This window comes from Dermochelys coriacea, chromosome 15 (genome assembly GCF_009764565.3).
Source record: "Dermochelys coriacea isolate rDerCor1 chromosome 15, rDerCor1.pri.v4, whole genome shotgun sequence".
NCBI classification, from domain to species: Eukaryota; Metazoa; Chordata; order Testudines; family Dermochelyidae; genus Dermochelys; species Dermochelys coriacea.
This window is the reverse complement of record NC_050082.1, coordinates 19560098-19581729: the sequence shown is the minus strand read 5'-3', so window position 1 is coordinate 19581729 and position 21632 is coordinate 19560098.

The following is a 21632-nucleotide window of genomic DNA, read 5'->3' as shown; positions in this document are numbered from 1 at the left end:
TTTCTTATGCCTTCTCCTTGATTGCTGGACCTTGAAGATAAATTCAGTTTATCAATGAATTATCATTTGATATTTCACTGATAAACAGTTACTACCTAATATATTGTGTTCTCCAGACCTTTAACTCATGTTATCTTCTTGCGAAAGGGAAAGGATGGTACAATTAAAAAAAAAAAAAAAAAGAGGGGACCTGGTACCCTGTTGCTCTGCACCTTGCATTATCATTTACACCAGAGCGAGGTCTGTATGAAATGCTCCCATTCTGAGCTGGTAGCAATTTACATCCTCTTTACTGTTGTAAAACACTACATAAGGTGCAGGGCAAAGGTGAACTGCACGTCATATGCTTTCATGGGTTCTTGACTCTGGATCTTACCAGATATGATAGAGCTAAAAGTATAGTCCTGTTTCTAACTAAGCACAGTGGTGCCAGGTGATCATAAGACTATTTACACTGGAGTTAACTCGGTGAGACCATTCGTACTTCCATATATTTTTAATGGGGAGGGGGCCTCTGTGATCTGTCCATGTCCATTTCCCTTAAGATGCAGAGTGCCAGCCTCAAAGCCTCACCTCCCTTCCCTTCTGCAGAACACAAGAAAATAGTTTTTAATACCTGCCTCTTTCTTCAACAAGGCTTTTAGTTACCCACTCCCCTTTGCTCCCATCATGTTAGTGTTAACCATCTTTCAAGCCTTGTCCCTTTTGGATTTAACATGCTCAGATTAACAATGAACATGTTCAGTGAGTAGGAAAGAAAACACACTCCACTTGACTTTGCTAGTGCTGCTTGGGTCAATGGGAAGGAAGCATTTCTTCCAATGAAAAAGGCAAAGGGCATTTAAAAATAAAACCGTGGTAGTCAGTGCTATTAGCACATGAAATAAAAGGATGAGTTAATTTCAGGGGTCCAAATCCAAACTTCTTCCACTAACAATGTCTTTTGTTGGTTTCTAGGCACAAAACTCCACTGGCATTGCAGGAGCGTGTCTGGTTGCAGGGCCTTCCGAAGAGCTTGTCACTGCTGAAAACTAAGATGCATACAGTGAGGGGAAGGCTGGTGTTATGGAGAAGTAGGCTGAGCACAATTTCATTGTTATATTTTTATCGTTTCGGCAGATAATATCGATGTTTCTTTTTTTAAGTGGTTTTTTCCAATTTTTATTGATTTAAGTTTTCACAGTTGTGCAAAATTAAGGGGGTTTTTACACATTTTTTTCTATTTAAATGTTCACAGTAGTGGAAAATTATCGGGAGGTCAGATTATTATTTAATGATCTCAGATGTTGAGATTCAAAAAGTTAAAGCTTTATAATCATTCCAGCACACATTGTCAACATCTCACATCAAAATATACAGAGCAAATACCCGTAAATCAAACCAAGAAGTTCTCCAGCAGCACTTTTCTTTCTTTGCCTATCTGTAAATGTTGATTATCATCAATGGAAACATTTTTTCATCGATTTCTGTGTGTACGGACAAGTCAACTTTTACCAACATTGACAGATAAAACTCAAATCTTTCCAAGCCTTTGGATAAGGTTCAGCAGCAGGACTCAGGAGGTCCGAGTTCAATCCTGACTCTATCACAGACACCCTGTGGGAAATTGGAGAAGTCACAATCTCCTGGGTCACAGTTTCCCGTTTCTATCATGGAGGAGACGATAATGCTTCTGTTCTCCCAAACTTTGTCTTTTTAAATCGTAAGCTCTTTAGAGCAGAACACAAGATTGGGAGATGGGAGCCTCCTAAATGTTAATCCTAGCCCTAGCTTTTCAACCTTTTGCAAGAATTTGGGGTGATGCAGGTACTCTCAGTGAGCAGTACCTTATCCAGCACGTAGTCTCAGAGAAGTGAATGAATAAGGTGCTACTCAGAGTGTTGCAATCAGTGTTTCTCCATCTCTAAATTAATTTCTGCTTCCAACACAGGGCTGTTGCCAGAAGCATTTCCTTGAAGGCAAAACTCTGCTTTGACCATGCAAACTGCTCTGTTTGTGCTAAGTATTATTATTTTCAGGTGATAATACCAAGCAGAAGCTAGATGTAGCATTTTGTAGACTCATCTTTGAAAGAAAGCTAAAACAATAGCCTTTCCTGCATTCATTTAGTGCCCTTTAATTCCTTCACAGACCTACCTTATCTCCACTGGAATGGGAAGAAGAAATCCCAGTGACCCTGGACACCCCAAAGACCAGAGGAATCATGATATTAATCCTGAACCATTGTCCTAGCTGGGAAATGCAGGAAATATTTATGTAGCAAGATTGTTAGAATCAAAGGAGCTATGCTAGTTTAAAATACCTCAGGATGTGGTTTAATATTAATGCTATCAGAGATGCAAAAAAACTCTTTCCACAGAGTGACATTTACAGGATTCCCTTCTTTCTGCTTTACTTAATCAAGTAGAGGAACATTCACAGCCATTTCCTCGCCCCCAAATATAATTAATTAGATGTGACAGTGTAAAATGCCAAGGCAGGGCAGAGCAACACAATAGAATAGGCATTCGTTTTCTATAAAGGAATAAAAGTAATGATGTGATACTGACATGGCTGCCATCAGGATTCTGCAGGCATTTAAAAATAGAAGATAATGTCTAATTATGTATAGGAAGCAAGAGGACTAGCAGGACATGAAATCTGCTAACAGGCACCTCCAGAGTACAAGGATGGAGTCTGGCGTTGGAGTTGGCAGCAAGGGAAGCGTGATTGTAGGTTAGTGTTATTGCCCAAGGAGCAGAGGTGGGTAGCGACTGATGGGCACTGCTGAGCCTCCAGCACCCAGACTGGTTACGATTCTACTACTCGGCTCCAGGAGCTTAAGAAAACAATCGACAGAAAAGGCTCTACTGTGACTCAACTCTGTTTCTTTGTAGAAACAATTATAAAATGCAAATATTAGGACATTGATTTCTCAGACTCAGGAGTTAGTTTGAGCAGCAGTTGAATGTTTCCATTCACTGTCACGCCAGGGGAGCTGGTCAATACCCATGAGCTAATCCCATGAGGGAAGGAAGCAGCAGGGGGTTTGTGCAAGCTCCAGAGTGGGGGGATGAGAGAGTTTCTATGACACTCTGAGAACCTGTGAAAGGTGGGAGCTGCCCAGGAAAAATAAAATCTCTTCCTCTGTGCAATTTGCGTGACTGGGCTGACCTGCTATGTGTCAGCCACCTCTGCTTCCCTGGTTAAAGTACCAGCTTTGTAGGAAGGCGTGACATTGTCCTTGGTGGCTGAGGGCAAAGAGGCTAAGAGATCCACTTCTGTTAGCAGTGAGAGGGGAAAGGGTTTCTCCTTTAATTCAAGTAGCAGAGGCCTCTCTTCTGGGAGTGAAGGCTCGGGGTTCTAATCCCACCTCCCGTGTGTCTGTAATTGTAGTTACCGTCTATCAAAGATGGTTAGAATAAATTAACTGACCTGAACCTTGAGCCAAAACACAACCTGAACCTCTTTACCATGTTTAAAATACTATGGATCACTTTCCCCAGCCCTGTTATTTCCCTTCCACACACCTGTTTACAGCCGCAGCTTAAACTGGGAGAGGAAATTCTGAAATATCAGAAATTAGTGCTGGGTGAATAACAGATTTTTCAGTTTGCTAGAAATTCTGAGAAATTAAAAACCATTCATTTGGGGTCAAACTAAAAATGAATTTTTCAACAAATTGAAAAGTAAAAAAAAAAGAGCGGTTTCAATTCTGAGCATTTAGTGCTTTAATTTTTCAGATATAATTAAAGGAAATTTAGAAACAACTCATAGATTCATAGATACTAAGGTCAGAAGGGACCATTCTGATCATCTAGTCTGACCTCCTGCACAGGGCAGGCCACAGAATCTCACCCACCCACTCCTACGAAAAACCTCACCTATGTCTGAGCTATTGAAGTCCTCAAATCATGGTTTAAAGACTTCAAGGAGCAGAGAAGCCTCCCTCAAGTCACCCATGTCCCATGCTACAGAGGAAGGCGAAAAACCTCCAGGGCCTCTCCAATCTGCCCTGGAGGAAAATTCCTTCCCGACCCCAAATATGGCGATCAGCTAAGCATATGGGCAAGATTCACCAGCCAGATACTACAGAAAATTCTTTCCTGGGTAACTCAGATCCCATCCATTTAATATCCCATCTCAGGGGATTAGTCCTATTTACCCTGAATATTTAAAGATCAATTACTTACCAAAATCCCATTATCCCATCATACCATCTCCTCCATAAACTTATCGAGTAGAATCATAAAGCCAGATAGATCTTTTGCCCCCACTGCTTCCTTGGAAGGCTATTCCAAAACTTCACTCCTCTGATGGTTAGAAACCTTCGTCTAATTTCAAGTCTAAACTTCCTGGTGGCCAGTTTATACCCATTTGTTCTTGTGCCCACATTGGTGCTGAGCTGAAATAATTCCTCTCCCTCTCCTGTATTTATCCCTCTGATATATTTATAGAGAGCAATCATATCTCCCCTCAACCTTCTTTTAGTTAGGCTACACAAGCCAAGCTCCTTAAGTCTCCTTTCATAAGACAAGTTTTCCATTCCTCGGATCATCCTAGTAGCCCTTCTCTGTACCTGCTCCAGTTTGAATTCATCCTTTTTAAACATGGGAGACCAGAACTGCACACAGTATTCTAGGTGAGGTCTCACCAGTGCCTTGTATAATGGTACTAAAACCTCCTTATCCCTACTGGAAATGCCTCTTCTGATGCATCCCAAAACCGCATTAGCTTTTTTCACAGCCATATCACATTGGCAGCTCATAGTCATCCTATGATCAACCAATACTCCAAGGTCTTTCTCCTCTTCCATTACTTCTAATTGATGCGTCCCCAGCTTATAACTAAAATTCTTGTTATTAATCCCTAAATGCATGACCTTACACTTCTCACGATTAAATGTCATCCTGTTACTATTACTCCAGTTTACAAGGTAATCCAGATCCTCCTGTATAATATCCCGATCCTTCTCTGAATTGGCAATACCTCCCAGCTTTGTATCATCTGCAAACTTTATTAGCACACTCCCACTTTTTGTGCCAAGGTCAGTAATAAAAAGATGAAATAAGATTGGTCCCAAAACCGATCCCTGAGGAACTCCACTGGTAATCTCCCTCCAACCTGACAGTTCGCCTTTCAGTAGGACCCGCTGCAGTCTCCCCTTTAACCAATTCCTTATCCACCTTTTGATGTTCATATTGATCCCCATCTTCTCCAATTTAACTAATAATTCCCCATGTGGCACGGTATCAAATGCCTTACTGAAATCTAGGTAAATTAGATCCACTGCGTTTCCTTTATCTAAAAAATCTGTTACTTTTTCAAAAAAGGAGATTAGGTTGGTTTGGCACGATCTACCTTTTGTAAAACCAGGTTGTATTTTGTCCCATTTACCATTGACTTCAATGTCCTTAACTAATTTCTCCTTCAAAATTTTTTCCAGGACCTTGCATACTACAGATGTCAAACTAACTGGCCTGTAGTTACCCGGATCACTTTTTTTTCCTTTCTTAAAAATAGGAACTATATTAGCAATTCTCCAATCATTCGGTACTACTCCTGAGTTTACAGATTCATTAAAAATTCTTGCTAATGGGCTTGCAATTTCAGGTGCCAATTCCTTTAATATTCTTGGATGAACATTATCTGGGCACCCCGATTTAGTCCCATTAAGCTGTTTCAGTTTCGCTTCTACCTCAGATATGGTAATATCTACCTCCATATCCTCATTCCCATTTGTCAGGCTACCATTATCCCTAAGATCCTCTTTAGCCTTATTAAAGACTGAGGCAAAGTATTTGTTTAGATATTGGGCCATGCCTAGATTATCTTTAACCTCCACTCCATCTTCAGTGTTAAGCGGCCCCACTTCTTCTTTCTTAGTTTTCTTCTTATTTATATGGCTATAGAACCTTTTACTATTGGTTTTAATTCCCTTTGCAAGGTCCAACTCTACTCGACTTTTAGCCTGTCTCACTTGATCCCTACATGTTCTGACCTCAATTAGGTAGCTTTCCTTGCTGATCCCTCCCATCTTCCACTCCCTGTATGCTTTCTGCTTCTTCTTAATCACCTCTCTAAGATGCTTGCTCATCCAGCTTTGTCTACAACTCCTTCCTATGAATTTTTTCCCCTTTCTTGGAATACAGGCTTCCGATAGCTTCTGCAGCTTTGATTTAAAGTAATCCCAGGCCTCCTCTACCTTAAGATCCATAAGTTCTTCAGTCCAATCCACTTCCCTAACTAATTTCCTTAATTTTTGAAAATCAACCCTTTTGAAATCAAAAACTCTAGTTGCAGATTTATTTTTGTTAATCCTTCCATTTAGTTTGAACTGAATTAGCTCATGATCACTTAAGCCAAGATTGTCCCCTACAACCATTTCTTCTATGAGGTCCTCGCTACTCACCAAAATTAAATCTAAAATGGCATCTCCTCTAGTCGGTTCAGCAACTACTTGATGAAGGAATCCATCAGCTATCGCATCTAGGAAAATCTGAGCCCTATTATTATTACTAGCACTGGTCCTCCAGTCTATATCTGGGAAGTTAAAGTCTCCCATGATCACGCAGTTTCCATTAGTATTTACTTGATTAAAAACATTAAAAAGGGCTCTATCCATATCCAAATTAGATCCCAGAGGTCTATAGCACACCCCAAGCACTATCGTAGGAGAGGCTTTACTAGTTATCTTCCCCAATGTAATTTTTGCCCAGACGGACTCTGTCTTATCCACTGCATCGCTTCTTATTTCTTTACATTCTACCTCATCATTGATATACAATGCTACTCCACCACCTTTACCTTTGTTTCTGTCTTTCCTAAACAGCACATACCCTTCAATACCTGTAGTCCAGTCATGACTACTATTCCACCATGTTTCTGTTATCCCTATAATATCTGGTTTCACTTCCTGCACCAGTAGCTCTAGTTCCTCCATTTTGTTACCTAGGCTCCTCGCATTGGTGTACAAACATCTTAATTTTTGCTGTTTGGCCTCACTCACATTTTGTACCCTATTAGGCACAGTCATTCTACAGCCAGTATAACCTATTAGACTAGTATCCACACCGCCCTCGCTCCTTATATACATTCTCCTACCCACGGCTGTATTCTTTCTTACTTTGTCGTCTTCCCTCTCAATGCTAAAATCTGGCGTGGAGATTACCTGGACATCTCCCCCAATTCCTAGTTTAAAGCTCTCTTTATCAGTTGTACCAGCCTTGATCCTAGAAGTCTATTTCCTTCCCTACTCAGATGAAGTCCATCCCGAGAGAACTGTCCTCTGTCTGTGAATGCCTCCCAGTGGCCATACATCCCAAAGCCCTCCTTATAGCACCACTGCCTAAGCCATCTGTTGACAGTCATAATCTTGTCGCACCTTTGTTGCTCTTCTCTAGGAACAGGAAGGATCCCACTAAAGATCACCTGAGCCTCAATTTCCTTAAGCGTCTTCCCCAGCCTAGCATAGTCTCCCTTAATACTTTCCAGTGAGAATCTAGCCGTATCATTTGTTCCCACATGAAGGATAATTAGGGGATTCTTTCCCGCTCCCTTTAGGATCCTTTTCAACCTCAGGTCTACATCCCGTATCTTAGCACCCGAAAGACAGCACACCCTTCTATTCTCTGGATCAGCTCTAGTTACAGGCCTGTCTATTCTTCTCAATAAAGAGTCCCCTATCACATAGACCTGTCTTTTCCTGGTGACAGTGCTATTCTCCAGTCTCTCCCCTATTCCCTCTGGCTGCAAGTTCTTTCCATTCCTATTTTACCTTATAATCCTCTTCAACCCATCCTGTATCCTCCTGGGGCTCATATTTGGTGTAGTCTCCCTTGACTCTTCCCCTTTTCCTATAGGACTAGCCTCTATTCTCTTCTTCCTTACCCTTCCACCTTCAACAAGTACCTGCTGAGCCCCTTCATCTTCCAACTCTGCAAACCTGTTCCTAAACTCTATTTCTCCTTCACTAGCCCGTCTTTTCCTCTGCCTGGTTCTTTTAGTCACATGCTTCCACTGACCACTTTCCTCACCCAGTCTCCCCTCAAAATTCCCCAGCCCTGCTTCCATCTGTGAGTCTGAGCTTTTCCCTTCAGATACCTCATATCTTTGCTCCATCATCTGCTCAAACCCCTTCCTAAACTCAACGAGACTTTCCACCTGCATCTCCAAACCTCGGATCTTTTCCTCCATCAGCTCTATTCTGTATTTAAAAAAAAATCTAATTTTAAGAAAGTCTAAACTTTTTTTTTTTTTTCTGATTTTACATTTTTCCTTCCTGAAACAATTGGTGAAACCAACATGAATTCATAACAATATTTTGGTGTTGCCAAATGTGCATTTTTCACTGAAAAAGTTTTGGACAAATTATCTTTTTTGCCAAGCTCTTTCAGAAACAAATCCTCCAGTATTTCTAGCTTTAACTGAGACCCCAATTCAGCAAGGTACTTAAGAACAAGCCTCACTTTAAGTATCTGAACGATTCATAGATTCCAGGGCCGGAAGGGACCAATTGTATCATTGAGTCTGACCTCCTGTTTAACACAGGCCAGAGAACTTCCCCAAAATAATCCCTACAGCAGATCTTTTAGAAAAACTTCCTGTCTTAATTTAAAAATTGTCAGTGAGGGAGACTGCAATTATTTAAGTGGATAATTACTCTCGCGGTTAAAATTGTACACCTTATTTCCAGTCTGAATTTGTCTAGCTTTAACTTCCAGCCATCATGGTATGCCTTTCTCTGCTAAATTGAAGAGCCAGTTATTAAATATTTGTTCCCCATGTAGGTACTTAGACTGGGTTCAAGTCACTCCTTAATCTTTTCTTTGGGCCCCTTGAGCATTATTATAAGGCATGCATTCTAATCCTTCTCTATGGCTCTTCTCTGAACCTTCTCCAATTTATGAACATCCTTCTTGAACTGTGGACACAAGAACTGGATGCAGGATTCCAGCCATGGTTGCACCAATGCCAAATACAGAAGTAAAATAACTTCTTTACTCCTATCTGAGATTCTCTCTGTGTATCCAAGGATCACATTCGTCCTTTTGGCCACAAATTGTACTGAGAGCTCATGTTCAGCTGGTTATCCACCCCCAAAACGTTTTCAGAGTTGCTGCTTCCCAGGCTAGAGTCTTCTGCCCTGTAACTATGGCCTATATTCTTTGTCCCTATCTCTCTTGAGCTCATGGAATTTAACTTGTGGTTAAATCTGGGCACATGCTGACCTGCCTCAGTGAATGGGAGCCTGACACAGAACACAGTGGAGGTCTCCTCAGCCAGTTTGCAAAAGATTTTTCAATTCAGGTTTTCAGCACTAAAAACTCTGAAGTCGGCATCTAACTGTTTCGGTACCAAACTGATCTGTACACTCTGGGTATATCTACTCTGCATTTTAAAACCCACAGGAGCGAGTCTCGGAACCCATTTTTTTAGCACTACTGTGCTAAAACCAGCAGTGTCGATGTTCGGGCTCGGGCTCTGAAGCCTAGAGAAGAGGAGGGTGGGTTTCCGAGTCCAAGCTCCAGCTGCAATGTCTACGTTGCTGTTTTTAGTGCCATAGCATGAATCTGTAGAAACCGGGTTCTGAGAGTCACCATCAGAAGTTTTAAAACAGAGTGTATGAGGCCTGCTCACTGATGGATCACGTCTCTTCTGTATCGACTTCTCTCCTTGCTTTATCATTGGAGTCCAATTAGGTTCAACACTCTAATGATAGGTTTCAGAGTAGCAGCCGTGTTACTCTGTATTCGCAAAAAGAAAAGGAGTACTTGTGGCATCTTAGAGACTAACAAATTTATTAGAGCATAAGCTTTCGTGAGCTACAGCTCACTTCATCGGATGCATTGTCTACAGCCAAGCTCTACGATATAACCACATTTGCTCCAACCCCTCAGACAGAGACAAACACCTACAAGATCTCTATCATGCATTCCTACAACTACAATACCCACCTGCTGAAGTGAAGAAACAGATTGACAGAGCCAGAAGAGTACCCAGAAGTCACCTACTACAGGACAGGCCCAACAAAGAAAATAACAGAATGCCACTAGCCATCAACTTCAGCCCCCAACTAAAACCTCTCCAACGCATCATCAAGGATCTACAACCTATCCTGAAGGACGACCCATCACTCTCACAGATCTTGGGAGACAGACCAGACCTTGCTTACAGACAGCCCCCCAATCTGAAGCAAATACTCACCAGCAACCACACACCACACAACAGAACCACCAACCCAGGAACCTATCCTTGCAACAAAGCCCATTGCCAACTCTGTCCACATATCTATTCAGGGGACACCATCATAGGACCTAATCACATCAGCCATACTATCAGAGGCTCGTTCACCTGCGCATCTACCAATGTGATATATGCCATCATGTGCCAGCAATGCCCCTCTACCATATACATTGGCCAAACTGGACAGTCTCTATGTAAAAGAATGAATGGACACAAATCAGACGTCAAGAATAATAACGTTCAAAAACCAGTTGGAGAACACTTCAATCTCTCTGGTCACTCGATTACAGACCTAAGAGTGGCTATCCTTCAACAAAAAAAGCTTCAAAAACAGACTCCAACGAGAGACTGCTGAGTTGGAATTAATTTGCAAACTGGATACAATTAACTTAGGCTTGAATAGAGACTGGGAATGGATGAGTCATTACACAAAGTAAAACTAAAACTATTTCCCCATGGTATTTCTCCCCCCCCACCCCACCCCACCCCCCACTGTTCCTCAGATATTCTTGTTAACTGCTGGAAATAGCCTACCTTGCTTGTCACCATGAAAGGTTTTCCTCCTTCCCACCCCCTGCTGCTGGTGATGGCTTATCTTAAGTGATCACTCTCCTTACAGTGTGTATGATAAACCCATTGTTTCATGTTCTCTGTGTGTGTGTATATAAATCTCTCCTCTGTTTTTTCCACCAAATGCATCCGATGAAGTGAGCTGTAGCTCACGAAAGCTTATGCTCTAATAAATTTGTTAGTCTCTAAGGTGCCACAAGTACTCCTTTTCTTTTCACTCTAATGATGTTACTCTTGGAACAGCTCTCAGAGAAAAGAATCCTAACTTCCTGCTATCAATTGCATGGCCATGCACAGCTTCTTCTGGGAGAGGAATTTAAAACAATTTCAGAAGAGATGTACTTTGTGAGCCATCTTCATAATTCCATTAGCCTGCTGCCATTCAATTTACCTTGAAAAAGGATCCACGTGCACAAACGTGGCATTCCCAGCAGTTTCAATAGGTGCCCAGAACTCCATCATCAGCTTCTCTCAGGAAATAGGTTGATCTGCAAAAACATCTCTGGTGACATGGGCAGGCAAAGAAGCATGTGTTGCTTCAGAGGTTTCTCTAGCCAAAGGCACAACGCATAGGACCCTGCTGGTGTACATGGGTGAACTGCTGTTGAGGTCAATGGAGCTGACACCATTTACATCAACAGAGAATTTGGAGAAAATGGGCCATGTTTTCAGGAGTGCTCGACGTCCCTTGTTAGCCTGTGGTCATTTTAGTTCTTCTGAGCATCAGGCTGATAGGTTTTAGGGCAGTGTTCTCCCAGGCCAGGTCAGCAAACACAGATGTCTTGCATCCTCCAGGAGACCATCAATATGGTATAGCCCAAATGCATATCTATGTACATATGCAAACCTTCAGCCTGCAAGCAGATGAGACATTGAAACATGAGATTTTCAGACCATTGGTCCAGCATCTCACCTTCAACAATGACCAACACCCAATGCTTCCAAGGAAAAGAAGAATCCCATAAGGCCACCTAACAGGGTGTGAATTGCTGTATATGGCAGGTAATTTTCCTTCCTGGCCTTTATGTGACTCACATTCTTTCCTGAAGCCTGAGATCTGATTACACTTTGTAAGATAGCAAAATCATTCAGCAAAAAAACAGCAGGCATATACCATGGGCTGAAACCAAGTAAATGATCATCAGCAGAAAAGGAAACCAAAAGCTCTCCGGCTTAAAGCTCAGCTGGGTCTTGTGTCTCTGGGTGCAGAGACTGGCATTCCCTTTCCTTCCCTCCTGTCTCCGAATCTCAAGGAGCTATGCAAGGGAAGAGGCAGGCTGAGCTGGAGTTTATCCTGTGAAGCCCCAGGTCCATGAAGTCCTCTTGCCTTCATCTCACCCACAGATACTAGTCCTAACTTTTTCTATGCAGTGTTGTGGCGGTGTTGAGCCCAGGATATCAAAGAGATGAGGTGGGTGAGGTAATATCTTATACTGGACCAACTTCCATTGGGGGGAGAGAGAGAAGCTTTTGAGCTGAAGAAGAGCTCTGTGTAAGCTCAAAAGCTTGTCTCCCTCCCCAGCAGAAGTTGGAGTAATAGAAGATATTACCTCACCCACCTTGTGTCCATAAAACACTCTAGCCCTTTTACGACTCCAGCTCTGACCTCCTGCAACAACACATGCCTCAAGCTAATGCCACACTGTGTGTTTATTTTAACCTACATCTAGCATCCATCAGGCACCACTTGATAATACGTTGGGTAGAGAATGCCCTGAGCCCTCCTTGGGGGCTGGAGGCAGGGAACACCTGTTCAGTGGAGGTCCAATGCTCTGCTGATGCCATATTATGCTAGAATCCATCCTATGTGTCAGCCCGACACCAGTAGCACTGCACATGAGCCTCATGAACATTAACCAGGCACTACCCCACCAAATGATGTGCAAACAGGTTAGGTGCCTGGCAGACTATGACAACCAGGCAGTGCAGAGGAATGCTGAGTTCCTTTGACCCTCCCTACTCTGTACATAAGGCGAATAATGCTGGTTAATGACATCCTCATCTCAGCTCATCTATAAAACGAGCTCCAAGCTGAAGGTTACACTAAAAAGATCTCAATCTATTTTCAAAAAAGAAAAGGAGTACTTGTGTCACCTTAGAGACTAACAAATTTATTTGAGCATAAGCTTTCATGATGCATCCGATGAAGTGAGCTGTAGCTCACGAAAGCTTATGCTCAAATAAATTTGTTAGTCTCTAAGGTGCCACAAGTACTCCTTTTCTTTTTTGCAAATACAGACTAACACGGCTGCTACTCTGAAACCTCAATTTATTTTATACTCCATTTACACTACACATATTACCCACTGGAGGGCCACTGTGTTAGAGGCCACTGAAAGGGCTTTGTGCTCCCGTCATACTTCAGCCTCTGATTTCCCCCCCCCCTCCCGTGAACAGTGGAATGGTGACTTCCTTATCCCCATAAAGCAATGGGTACTTCTCTCATTTTATTTGGCAGGCTGTCTGTCTCCTCCTGCCCTCACATTCTCTCCAGCTATCAGGAATGTAACTTCAGTAGCTATCAAAAGGCGAGTGGCAAGTGCCCTGCACAACTCAGCTGGAGGGCAGGGGTTAGTCCCAACTTTTGAAAACTCAGCCACCTGCCTCTAGGAAAACAAAACTGATTCTCCTCCCCTCTCCCGTACACAGATTCTTTCACCAGGCTGCATCAGGAGAGCAGTGTGGCAGAAGTTTTCACTACTATTCTTCCACACATCCCACGCCAACCCACCCTGCTTCAGCAAAGAAGTTGTCCCTCTCTGTCCAAATTTGTTTTTGCCGAGCTCTGTCAGAAATGGATCCTCCAGTAATTCTAGCTTTAACTGAGACCTCAATTCAGCAAGGCACTTAAGCGGGACCCATGTTATCATTGAGTGTGATCACCTGTATTACACAGCACTTTCTGCGGGAAAAACATTCCATCAGACTATTTCCGACCGGCTTTATTTATCCCAGTACTATACTGTACTCTGCTGCTCTTGGGACAGAAGTAGAATGTTTGCTGTCATTTTGAATAATATATTTCTATATTTAACCCAGATCATGGGAACGTGATGGACCTCGGCCCCAATGCTGCAAACATTTATGCACGTGTGTGAGTTTAAACATGGAAGTAGCTCCACTGAAGTCAACGGGACAGCCAGTGTGCATGAAGTTGTGTGTGCGCCCAGGAATTTGAAGGATTTGGGCATGAGCGCTTTCTGCACCAGTTTTCTCATCTCTTTTTCAAATACACCAAGTTTAAGCAAAGACACTCTGCGAATACTCCTGGAACTCCGTTGTTCGTCTGTAGCCAAAGTCCCTTTTCAAGCGCTCCTGTGTACAGGAGGGACCGTGGCAATTAGTTGGTTAAGCAGATTTTTTCACCCGATTCATTTTCTTTCAGCTTGAACCACAATATTTAACTAAATTAGAAGTGCCAGGTCCGTGCCCCACACAGAAGCTTTCTATCCAAGCCAGTCTCCCTGGAAGAGAGCATGGCTTGGAAAGTGAAAAGGCAGCCAGGTTATTACCCGGCTCGAAGCAGCTGTGAGCAATGTGCAGTAAATTTGGGGTGCACTGAGGCTGAAGGTAATTGATATGTTCAAGTGGTGCTGGGTGCCAAGGAGAGGACACGGTGGATTAAATCGTCTTTGTCTTTATGGTAACTGACTTGTTTTCATAATTTCTCCTCCTGTTAAGGTGCTTGGCCTCTAACGAAAGGGACAATGTCAAGGCTGGTAGGCTCAGAAATTGGCTGACCTTTTTAACCTTTGCATGGACCTTTGTCCATGTTTCTTCCCACTCTGAGACCTCTGTGAAACCTTTTAAAGGAGAATTATTTAAGGTGGAGAGACTCTATGTTAAATACCTGACTCTGTTAGTTACCTTAAAAAAAAAATGAATAAAGACACATCTGAATGTTCTTCACATTCTGAGGAACACTTCATGTCTCCCTACCTGCGACTGGTTCTGGTTTCACTCTCCGGGAGGGCTGTCACTTGACTGTGTCTGAGTCTACCGGCACAGTGCTTGTTCCTACCATGAGGAATCCTGCTCGTGTCACAGTCCCAAATCTTCAATAATATCTAGGTGCCTAACTCCTATTGGTTTCAATAGGAGTTAGGCACCTAAATACCCTTGAGAAGCTGGGCCACAGTGCTTACAATCAGGAGCAGACCCTCTGAGAATTGTGATTACTATGGCAAGTGGTTCAGGGCCATGCCTACCACAGCACATAGTCCCACTGGACACAATGTTTACCACTACAAACAGTCCCAGTTTGGCCTAGTGGATAGAGCACTGGCTGGAATTTGGATTACCAAGGTTCTGTTCTCCGCTCTGCACCTGGCCTGCAGGATGACCTTGAAAAAGTCATGTCATCATATTGTGCCTCAGTTTCACCATCTGTAAAATGGGGACGCTACTAAGCTCCTTTGTAAAGTGCTTTGAGATCTATTGATGAAAAGCTCTAGATAGAAGCTAGGTAGTCTTATCATTTGCTGTAAGCCCCACAACTGGTAACATTTGCAGGGTCAGCCCTATACTAGCAGGTTAGACTTTCTGCTGGAAAGTCCTAATCAGCAAAGAAATGCAGTAGAGAGGCTTTTGCTCTTTTTAGGATCAGTTCTGGTACAAAAACATTTTAGTGCAAAGCTTTTAAGGAGTAGTTTTGGTAAAATTAAAATGCTGACAGATGGCAGACTTATGCCCATTTAGACCTAAATAAAGGCTTCATTAATTAAAATAAAAGTGCCCATCACATCAATATTCTGCTGCTGGATATCTTTGTCCTGGGATTGGATTTTTCATCATGGAATCATGAAGGGAACTCTGGGTTTTTGTGTTCTATGAGTCTTGGCTCTGGGTTTTAGGCTTGTAAGGTGAATCAGATGAGCCTTATTGTTTAATATGAAAAAGCTGTAGCTTGGAGGCACCCTAGCGCGAGAGGATGGACTTCTCCAGCTCCTTAAAGCGGAAAAAGTAAAATCTCCTTGAAGAGCAGAATCTGGAATAAAGGGATCAGATCAGTCAGTTTAACGGGTATCACATGGATGAGGTCGATTTGTGTAATCACTCTAAGGCTAATCACTTGATTTGTGTAATCACTCTAGTCTACACTGCAACGCTAAAGGGCTGCCGCAGCGCTTTAACATGCCTTGTGTGGTCGTGGTGCTCTAAAAAAAACACCTCAATGAGGGGCGTAGCTTCCAACGTTGGTGCACTGTTTATACTGGACCTTTACAGTGCTGCAGCTTGCTGCGCTCAGGGGGGAGTTTTTTCACACCCCTGAGGGAGAAAGTTGCAGAACTGTTAATTGCCAGTGTAGACAAGCCCTGGTGACTCTTTGACTGGCTTGGGTGGGGGAATGTGTCCTTGATGGGCCTAGTGCAATATAGTTAGTGAGGGGAGGAGCAGAATTTTTCGCATGGACATGAAATAAAATGAATCCTAGAAATGCAGGGCTGCAAGGGACCTTGAGAGGTCATCAAGTCCAGCCCCCTGCGCTGAGGCAGGACCAAGTAAACCTAGATCATCCCTGACAGGTGTTTGTCCAACCTGTTCTTAAAATCTTCCAGTAGGGGGATTCCACAACCTCCCTTGGAAGTCTATTTGAATGCTTAACTATTCTTACAGTTTGATAGATATTCCTAATATCTAACCCTAATTCCCCTTGCTGTAGCTTTAGCCCATTATTTCTTGTTTTACCTTCATGGACATGGAGAACAATTGAGGTTTGTTTTGTTTTTGTAACCTTTTCTCATAGGTCAGGTTTTCTAAACCATTTGTCATTTTTGTTGCTCTCCTCTGGACTCCAGTTTATCCACATCTATCCTAAAGTGTGGCACTCAGAATTGGACACAGTGCTCCAGCTGAGGCCTCACCAGTGCGAAGCAGAGTGTGACATTTACCTTCTGTGCCTCACATACAACACTCCATCTCCAGAATATTTGCCTATTTTGCAACTGCATCAAATTTTTGACTCATTCAAAATATGATCCACTCTATAACCCCAGATCCTTTTCAGCAGTACTACCACCTCACCATTTTGTAGCCATGCATTTGTTTTTTCCTTCCCAAATGTCATACTTTGCATGTGTCTTTATTGAATTGCATTAATCAAAACACATGCAAAGTACCCCAGAGAAAGATATTGACAAAGAGTTGTACGCTGACCTACTCTGAAGCTGCTTTACAGGAGTGACAATACAGAGTGCTGTGCAATGTAAATCTGAGCAAAAAGCTGGCTTTATGGAGCTCCCAAATCTCAGAGTGACCTCAAGCACCATTTAAAATTACTTTAAACATTGCCACAACTGCAACAGTGACCACATTAAGTAGCTCAATTAGCCTTCTATTTCTATTCATGGAAGGCTCTGCTCTTAAATCTGATCTGGTCCCAACACAGTCATTTCCAGCAGCCGTAGCTCAGACTGCAGCACTTAACACCCTATTAAACTGCACACACCTGCCGTCTTGCTTCCCTCTCGCCACTGCTGCCACTCAGGGCTCTGGTGAGCTGATCTTTGCTGTCATGCTCCAGGATGCGGCTAATACTCTCGGTGGAATTATATGCCCTCTCAGTCACACATAAAATGTCACACGGAGAGGATACATGGCCTTCTAGTCTAAAAAAACAGATGGACAGGCAATATAAAAACCAAACAACTCACGGCTCTGATGTCAGTAACTGCTTGGTGTGTGCCTGGCCATGATGTTCCAGGGTGAATTATAAAGCTACTCTGTGCTTGAAGGAGAAGAGAAGCCATTTAATTGGTGCCGTTATTGGTTATATTATAATCCCAGCTGAGAGTAGGGATCAGTTACGTGGTACGCTATACAGACACATAAAAGACCATCCCAGCCCCAAATAATTTACAAGATGGACTTAGGGTATGAAGTAAGAACTTATTATTGTTAGCGGGTAAACTGAGACCCAGAGAGATTAAGTGATTTGCCCAAGGTCACACAAGGAGGTTGTAGCAGAGGGGAGAATTGAACCCAGATCCCCTAACAGCTGGTGCTGTAATGTCTCAGTGGAACAGCCTTAGAGCTTTCCAATGGCATCCATCTTGCTTCACACACTGTCATTTTGAAAGTGTAAATCAGAAATGTTCTGCACCTCCCAGTATATGGCATCGAGCCATTTCCCGTGCTGAGTGGCAAGCTGGTCACTGTAAGAAGAGAAAGGGCATTTACTCACTGTCCTGTTTATCTGGTACAGTGACTGCTTGTCAGAATCATGCCTATGTTCTTCCTTCCCACCCACATAGAGTCCTTGAGGATTAGGGGTAGACTTTTGAAAAGTAACTAGTGAGCTAGGGTGCTTCAAATTTGGGGGGTCTCAGTTTGTGCACCTTCAAGGGGCCTGATTTTCAGCAAGTGGTGGGCATCCAACCAAAAATGGATGTACCCCAAATCACTGACCACTTTTGAAAATCTTGGGCAAGCTACCTGTGTGCAAAATATAAACATCCAGTATACACAGTCTGGGTCTCGTGTATTTGTATAGCCTGCAGGCTTAATAAGTAAATAACTGGACTCCAAATGCCGTACAAATTCAGATCTTTTTAATTTGAAGTTTTTATCTGTGACTCAAAGCCTGTAACTGAGTTAAAATGTAGATTTCTAGCCAGTAGGATGTGGATGCTTTAATGGAAGTGTGGATGGGACGGTGACAGAGAGAGAAGTAACTCAGAGAAATAAAATATAAAGTCCATTAATGGTTTTACCCATGGGATGAATATATTTTCCCTTAGTTCTTTCAATGAGATCCTGTTTATCTTGATTGCCTGGTGCAGATATCTTACCAGGTTGGCTGCATCACTGGAGTGCATCGCTGTCATGGTAATGAAGTGAAAGTAACAAGCCCAGGGGAAGCCAAGCAACTCAAGCAGCCTTGTTCAATGTGATCCAAGATCGCTTTTGTGCTCATTGATAGCCTTAGATGGTGGCTGGAGTAGAGACTGGGAAGAGATTTAAAATAAAGACAAGTTGTGGCATGATTTGCTGTGTCATGTTCTGGAGTGCAGGAGGAATAATAATTGAGTTGTGGTCCTTTAAAATTCTTTCTGCCTTGCAGGGTGAGTTCCTGTAAAGGAAAGACCATCCCTACCTGCAGGACAGGAGGAGTTTTAATGTGTCATGATTCTACTTATCATGACAGAGTGCAGAGGGATCGGATCCCAAAATAGGACAAAATTCTCCACTTCAATCCCTGAAGTGCCTCTCTATCGCACATGTCACAACTGTCCTACACAGAGAACTTCTGCTACTATAAGGGAGAATGGTGTCTGAGAAATGGCCCTCAAAGAATCATCAGAGATCTGCAGTGAACAGTCCCACCTTGTGGCAGATGGAGTTTTAGGGCAGGTCTACATTTGAAATGCTACATCGGCATAGCTGCACAGATGCAGTGGTGTTGCTGTAGCTCTTGAATGAAGACGCTCTATGCTGATGGGAGAGAGCTCTCTCAGTGGCCTAAAGAAAAGGAGTACTTGTGGCACCTTAGAGACTAACAAATTTATTAGAGCATAAGCTTTCGTGAGCTACAGCTCACTTCATCGGATGTAGCTCACGAAAGCTTATGCTCAAATAAATTTGTTAGTCTCTAAGGTGCCACAAGTACTCCTTTTTTTTTTGCGAATACAGACTAACACGGCTGCTACTCTGAAACCTGTCTCAGTGGCCTAGTTAATCCACCTCCCTGAGAGGCAGTAGCTCTGTCAACGGGGGAAGCTCTCCCACCAGAATAGCACTATGTACACCAGGGATAAGGTCGGTATAACTACATCGCTCAGGGATGTGGATTTTTCATACCCTTGAGCAACGTACTTATCCCAATGTAAGTCAGCAGTGTAAACCAGGCTGTAGGGACACCTGGAGCATGGGGGTTTCATTCCTGACTATCAGCCATTGATGGATCTATTATCCATGGACTTATCTAATTCATTTTTGATCGCAATTATACTTTTGGCATCCACAACATCCCCTGGCACTAAGTTCCATGGGTTGACTGTGTGTCATGTGAAGAGTGTAGCTTCTCTTTAAATGTTTAGCCGGTCTTTATTTAACAGCAATAAGGTTGGCAAAATTATGTCAAGTCCTTAGAAGTTTGTACACTCACATAGTCTGATACCTCCAACCCTACTGTAGTTACTAATGAATGACTTAGGAAAGACAAAGGAGAAATGACTGTAAAAATTGGAAAATAGGGCAAACCGCTGGATTTTACAATATTACTTTCACGCCAGGCATCTAAACACGACAACACTCAAACTGGCTTTTAATTGCATAAATGCCTGCCCTCCTCTATGCCTAAACCATGCATAATATGGAGCTCTGATCCTTTTGATGAGCACTGTTATTGTGCTATTACTGTATCATTTCTCTTGTATAGATAGTACCTTATATGAAATGTTCCTGTAAAGCGTAATCAGATTTCAGCAACCCTTCTGTTTTGTTATTTTAGTGAATAATTTAAATGGTCTCTCTTCTAAGTTGACTGCAGTCAGTCACTTTGGTTTATGGACTCCTCAAGCATCTGAATAGAGATTTCCTATCTAGTCTGATTTTCAATCTCCGCTCTAATGGTGCTTTCAACAACACTCCTACCACGGCCCGATTGCAATTGCTGTTGAGAAAATTTTTGTTCCTTCTGGCCATTTGCCTAAACTGTTCCTTTAAAATAGTCTAAACTAGTCTTGGCCACCCTCCCAGAAGCCAGCAAGAAAAAAAGTGATGTATCGTTTAAGATTATTTAAAGGTCGCAGTAAAAATAAACTAACAGAAGCTTTTCCTCAGCCCCTTCCGTTCTCCTGCATCATGACTAAGCCAGTGGTCCCAGATAACATGTTTTGTCTTTCAAATTCTCCGTTGGAAACAATACTGAACACCGCCTCCTCTGAGGGGTTACTGATTCTGTAGGCAGGCAACATGGGTGGTCTTTTCTACCTTTAAAGTCACCGGCAACAGCTTCTGTGATGCTCTTCTCTTGATTCAAATATCAGAGTGAAACAGATGCATGCAACGTGGCCAAGCTTGAAACTGCTTTCATATATTCTGAAGTATCTATCCTATTAGAAAGCTTAAAAGTCATTTATCCTGAGGTCTATCTTTGGGGCAGGAGGTATGATAATGTGATGAATTTCAAGTCAGACCTCCCCAAGGCTCTATTATTTTCCAAACTGATTTTCATTTGAAGAAGGACAGTGGAGAAAAAAGTATAGAGTTTATCTAGAAGATCTGACAGCAACACGTACTCCAACTTCCAATGGTTACTATCTGCAGAGCAGAGCCCAGGGGCAATGTGGCTAAATATCCAGAGGAGACAGGTTTAGCTCACTTAGAATTGCAGCTTTCCTGCAATACATAGGTGGTTTGATATTTCAAGGTGTGTATTTAAGGATCAGTGGAATAACATATGGCCTAGTGCATCCTCACAGCCTGATTTTATTTCTTTTCATGCAAGGTTAAACAGAGCAGCCCATACATTTTTAACTAGTCATGGGAAACCCTGCAGAAGCATCCAAAGGTTCAAAAGCTTCCAAATCTCTTGGGTCTGGAAATCTCATGAGAACAGGCTCTCTCCTGAGATTTCCATCAATCTCTCATGAGATTTCAACGGGAACGGCAGAAAAGTGTCTCTCGGTATTTCAGTATTTTCTCCATGAAACACCAAGATACGGTCATGGGATTGGTGGGAGATAACCAGAAAAGAAAGAGTTCATGAAATGCTCTTGATCCTCAGGGAAAGTTTGGTTTGGTCTGGGATGAAAGTTTGAGGGTTTCTCGTTTTATCTGGGCAGATGCAGCCATCCCTTTTATTAATCATCTTCCCCCCAAATATGGACTAGACT